At 31.4% G+C, this 6,000-nt stretch overlaps 1 long non-coding RNA gene across 1 annotated transcript; it reads left to right on the top strand.

Moving 5' to 3' along the window:
* Positions 1–4,048: 4,048 nt before the first annotated feature.
* LOC131010942 (uncharacterized) lies at positions 4,049–5,194 on the top strand. Its single transcript, XR_009096706.1, has 4 exons — positions 4,049–4,312; positions 4,385–4,647; positions 4,775–4,833; positions 5,035–5,194. It is a non-coding gene; the product is annotated as an uncharacterized LOC131010942 (long non-coding RNA).
* Positions 5,195–6,000: the final 806 nt, after the last annotated feature.

The following is a 6,000-nucleotide window of genomic DNA, read 5'->3' as shown; positions in this document are numbered from 1 at the left end:
ATCAATATTTCTTCTCCAGCAACCTACATCATTTATTGTAATGAAAAAAAATAAAATTACAGTGTTTGATTATTTTAGGGGAAAATGTGATGATCGTTTCGGCTTAGTTGATAGCAGAAGCACAGTTTTTGATTTTGTGGTGTTAGTTAGGAGCTTTTGCAATTTGTTAGATGTTTCCTACATTGTTACTTGTTACATTGACAGAGGATTGTTCGAGTTATGTTTGTTTTAATCGTATCATGAGATGCTATCAAGCTAACACTGTCTTCTTGCTTTCTAGAGAGTAATTGGATTCATAATTTCTGTTATAATCAAAACTGAAAAGAAAATGCTAATCGATTATGGATGTTTGACAGTTGGTTTTTGATATGAATCTACGTTGTGCCTTAGAATAACAAGAACTAATTGTTATTTCCATTGAGTGATGATGTTCTTTAGGTTCTGCGGCTGTTTTTTTATGCATGACCTTGCAGTTTCTCGGATTCAGTTAGAAGGTGGTGCTCTGTTTTGTGGAATCTCGATGTTGCAATTGTTGCTTCTGATGAAGATAGTTGGCCTTCTTTCTCTCAGTGTAAGGAATGCATATATCATTAACATTGGTGTATTGGCATATTATTTTTCTCAAAGAATGTATTTGTTGGTGACTGTGGCTGTTCATTTTTAAATGTGGGATATGCAGAATATAATGACTCTATTTTCAGATATAGGCTGCAAAAAATTATTGTTCTTGATACAATTTCCCTCCTTCTGGATGGTGGTATTAGATTGAAAAAGTTCTACAGAGTGTTTGACCTTGTTGTTTATGTGTTAGGTTAGTCATCTTATCTGCTATGTCTTGTGTTCTTGTATAGCACCTCTATGGGCCCCAAATTGGTACAAGTGAAAAGCTGGAGTTTCATTTGGCTTTGGTGGGAAGCTTGTTTCATTTAATTTTGTCGAGTCTCCTACATTCTAGACTTGGTAGCGTCAATATGCATCAGGTTATTAATTACAGCATGCGTAGTTACTCTTTAATTGGCGAATGGGAAATAAAAATAATATTTTTTTTATTAAAAAATCCTCATTACCGAGGGATTACCGAGGGATTTTTCCCTCGGTAAAAATGTCGTCTTATTACCGATAGAAAACTTCCTCGGCCATCTCTCGGTAAATTTTACCGAGTGAAATTTTCCCTCGGTAAAATTTTACCGACATTGAAATTAACGACGTCTATCTTTTATCGGTGATCTCTCGGTAAATTTAATTACCGACGGTTTTGTTAGATTTACCGAGGGAAAAATCCGTCGGTAAAAAATTGTTTTTTTGTTGTGAGTAATTATACGTTTCAATAAAAATTCAAAAGTAACAAAAAAATATAATATTATAAATAAATAAAAGATTCACAATTAAAACATTTCTGTTCAGATGTCAATTACGTACTAACCGGACCCATTAATGTAATAAATACTTGTACGTACCACCAATAAATTCGATTAAAAGTAATTTTACTACTCAAACGCATTTGAATTTATAAATATAATTGGCTATAATGTTTATTTGTCTCCGTAAAATTTTAAACATTACAAAATAAAAATTATTTATTAATAGTAAAATTTAGGGTTAATTGCCGCTAAATTCAAAAGCTTTTTGAGAATTCGCGATATTCTCACCAACTTCAAAATCGGCGTATAAATACATGAATTGAGAATCCGTTCTTAATGTTCCCAAAATTATTAACTCCGGCGAGATGAGGTGGCAATCACTGATTATGTGGCAATACTGTACCCTCGATAATTTTTCTTTGATATTCGTGTCAAAAGATTCTATGCATAAATATAGGGGACTGATGAATTATTAATTTTTATTTTTTTTATCTTAATTGATACTTTTTGTTTTTGTTATGTGAAAATATATAGTTTTGTAAATTGGCTCGTTAATAACTGCAAGTACTCAAAATAATATATAATATTATAGTGTTATACTAAGGTCGTATTTTCTTTGAGGTATAAGGAAGAGGTAAACTCCATTTATCACCTTATATTTCGTTAGATTTGACGTAATAATAAATTCGGGTAGCTGGTACTCCCTCCGTTTTTTATTAAGTGTTCCCAGCCGTCAAAATACACATACCAATAAAATAAGATATTTTACATTTGTAACCTTAGTAATTGTCATAATAAATGCATATATACAACTAATTATTACATTCATAGAAGTATTAAATAAGAATAAAATAGGAAAAATGTGATAAATATACTCTCAAATTTTGAAATGAGACACTTATTGAGAAACAAAAAAAATGAGCTAAATGGGACACTTATAAAAAAACGGAGGGAGTATAAGTTTTCGGACAACACCTTATCCTTTGGGAAATGGACAAGGTGGAGTATAATTTTATATCATCTTATAAGGAGTGGATAAATATATTATCATTCAAATTAAATAAGATATAAAAAAATATGATCCCCACTTTACATTATAAATTTGTATCACATTATATTATCCTTCTATTTAGAGGGATCACAAGCAAACACACCCTAAAATTACACGAATTCGACACAGATACCTTATTGTATTGACGTGAACATACAAAATTGGATATTAATTTATCAATTTGTACGAATTCTGGAGGGAGCAGAATATTTTAAAATTTGTTATTCATCAGTATATACTGCATTGTTCATCAGTATATACGGCTCTGTTCATCAGTATATATGTCTTATTAATTACGAATTTTTTAAATTTTATTTTTCATCAGTATATACATCTTGTTAATTATATATACGTTTTGTTCATTAGTATTAGATGTCTTATTCATTGTACTCATGTTACACGAAAAATAGGGGGTCTCACTGGAGCGCGCCCCTATATATATATATATATATATATATATATAATTTTAAATTTTTCTATTTTTATTTTTTCTAAGGGTGCGTTTACTTTAATTATAAAATTTTCATTGAAAAATGATGAATAAAAGATGAGAAAATATATATTTCTCTTCTTTTTTTATCATATGTTTACTAGAGATGAAAAGATGAGAAAATATTCTCACACCCTTACCCAAGGATAATATTATCCAACATTTATGAAAAAAAGAGTGAAAATGAGTTGTTCGAAAAAATTATTCTACCTTGTTCGGAAAAAAAAAATCATCATAATAAATATGTAAAAATAATTAAAAAAAAGGTGAAAATATACTTTTTTCCATCAAAATAAACGGACCCTATATATACATGGCTCTCGAAAGAAAAATAAATAAAAATAAAATAAACAACTCTATATATACATAATTATAAATATCCTTGTTGGCATAAAAAGGTTAATGGAAGTAGCTATCCTTTTCTTTTCCTTTTTGATAAAGATGGAAGTATACGTAGCTATCCTTGTTGGCATACCACTCGAATCAAAGCCAAAGTCAATTCTGTTTGGTAATTATCCATTTTTAGATAATGCGTGAATTTTAAAGATGGCTTTACTAGTATTAACTACTTTCTCGCCTCACTTCTTTTGGACACAGAAATTAAGAAAACTTATTTTTTTAGTAAAAGAATGGTGTGGTCCACACCAATTAAATATACTATTTTACTTAAAATGAAAAATGAGTCTATTAGAGTGGAACATCCCAAAAAGAAAAACGAGCCTATCAGAATGGGACGGAGGGAGTAATACTTTATACTTGTACGTAAATCGTCCGATGAAATATTATTTTAGAATATAATTTATAATTAAAAATTTTAAAGTTAAGTTTATCTAAGTCATAATAGAGGATGATAAGGAACCAAAATAGTGAAGTTAGTACGATTTAATCACTCGAGCACGATTAAAAACAAATTTTATCCTCATTCTAATATTAAACATGTATTAAGCATTTTTTAATTACATGAACCCGTTTTAATTAATTTATAAATATGATTTATTATAATAAGTCACTACAAAAAAACGTCTTTTTACCGAGGAATTGCCGACGGATTTATTTCACTCGGTAAATACCGAGTATTTGGCGAGAATTTTCCGAGAATTAATGTATTTGCAAGTATATCGAAGGTTTACCGAGGGAATACCGAGTGAATATTTTACCGAGAGAATCATTCCCTCGGTAAATGTCTCTTTAATTTTTAGTCAGATTAAATTAGTTTTAGATTTATAGTTTTAATTTTACCGAGTAATTTATTCCCTCGGCAAATGGTCTAGTCTGTAAGATAAAACTACAATTATACCGCTGCCGGCTTGCCGGCTTTCTTCTCATAATATTTCTCATCCCCAAATTAAAAGCCCTAGTCAAGGCTGTCGTTCTTCTCTTTCGCGGCTGCCGTTCACCACCCCACCTCCGGTAAGCTCTCTCTCTCTCTCTCTCTCTCTCTCTCTCTCTCTCTCTCTCTCTCTCTCATATTCTAGTTTCTAGATTCTATTTGCAGAATGACCTCAAAATCAATCTGATTGATCGGCACGACATTCCCCGCCACAAAGTGAATAAGGTGATTAATAAATCTTTTATATATTTTGAGTCTGGAATGCAGTCAATTGTTGATGGAGAACTTCGACTTATTTGTGTAGGTGGAAACAATTCAGAGGCAGAGGCTCAGGAAACTGAACGCCGGTGAAGCGAAAAAGAAGAAGAAAACTGACCTCTGCTCATGCGGCTGCTAAGGGAAGGATAATTTGATGGTTAGTGAAAATTCTAATGTAGTTTTTTAATGAAGTGATAAATCTAGGCAAATTGGTAGTTGTATTAACTATGGAGATTGAGCAAAATATGAACTGATTAGTACACCAACTATTCGATGAAATGTAGGTTACCAATGGTTGCCTTAAAGCTTACAAAATACAAACTGATCTTCCATAGAGGAGAAGGTAATGTAGATTTTTGTGAACCTTATATCATCCATCAATTGATAGTTTAGCTTGCAAATTTCGAATGCTTGTAACTATGCTATGCTATATTTCCTTGAATGAAATTCTTGTTCTTGAACCTTGCAGTAGTTTTGATTTTCCGATTATCACGAAGATATTTAATGTTTGTGAACTTCTTGTTTCTTCTGTGAACTGTTGCAGGTAATTGATGAGGTATATGATGAATAATCTGAGGTTGCTGATCGTCTACGGATTAGGGTAAGATATTTCACTAGCTTTCCTCTAATATTCTATAGTGGGTATTTGTGGATAGCAATAGATATGAGTTTCTATAATTAAATGGCCAGGGAAGTATTTTTTTATCAATATTTCTTCTCCAGCAACCTACATCATTTATTGTAATGAAAAAAAATAAAATTACAGTGTTTGATTATTTTAGGGGAAAATGTGATGATCGTTTCGGCTTAGTTGATAGCAGAAGCACAGTTTTTGATTTTGTGGTGTTAGTTAGGAGCTTTTGCAATTTGTTAGATGTTTCCTACATTGTTACTTGTTACATTGACAGAGGATTGTTCGAGTTATGTTTGTTTTAATCGTATCATGAGATGCTATCAAGCTAACACTGTCTTCTTGCTTTCTAGAGAGTAATTGGATTCATAATTTCTGTTATAATCAAAACTGAAAAGAAAATGCTAATCGATTATGGATGTTTGACAGTTGGTTTTTGATATGAATCTACGTTGTGCCTTAGAATAACAAGAACTAATTGTTATTTCCATTGAGTGATGATGTTCTTTAGGTTCTGCGGCTGTTTTTTTATGCATGACCTTGCAGTTTCTCGGATTCAGTTAGAAGGTGGTGCTCTGTTTTGTGGAATCTCGATGTTGCAATTGTTGCTTCTGATGAAGATAGTTGGCCTTCTTTCTCTCAGTGTAAGGAATGCATATATCATTAACATTGGTGTATTGGCATATTATTTTTCTCAAAGAATGTATTTGTTGGTGACTGTGGCTGTTCATTTTTAAATGTGGGATATGCAGAATATAATGACTCTATTTTCAGATATAGGCTGCAAAAAATTATTGTTCTTGATACAATTTCCCTCCTTCTGGATGGTGGTATTAGATTGAAAAAGTTCTACAGAGTGTTTGACCTTGTTGTTTATGT

This window comes from Salvia miltiorrhiza, chromosome 2, assembly GCF_028751815.1.
Source record: "Salvia miltiorrhiza cultivar Shanhuang (shh) chromosome 2, IMPLAD_Smil_shh, whole genome shotgun sequence".
NCBI lineage: Eukaryota > Viridiplantae > Streptophyta > Magnoliopsida > Lamiales > Lamiaceae > Salvia > Salvia miltiorrhiza.
This window is presented reverse-complemented; position numbering and strand designations above follow the sequence as displayed.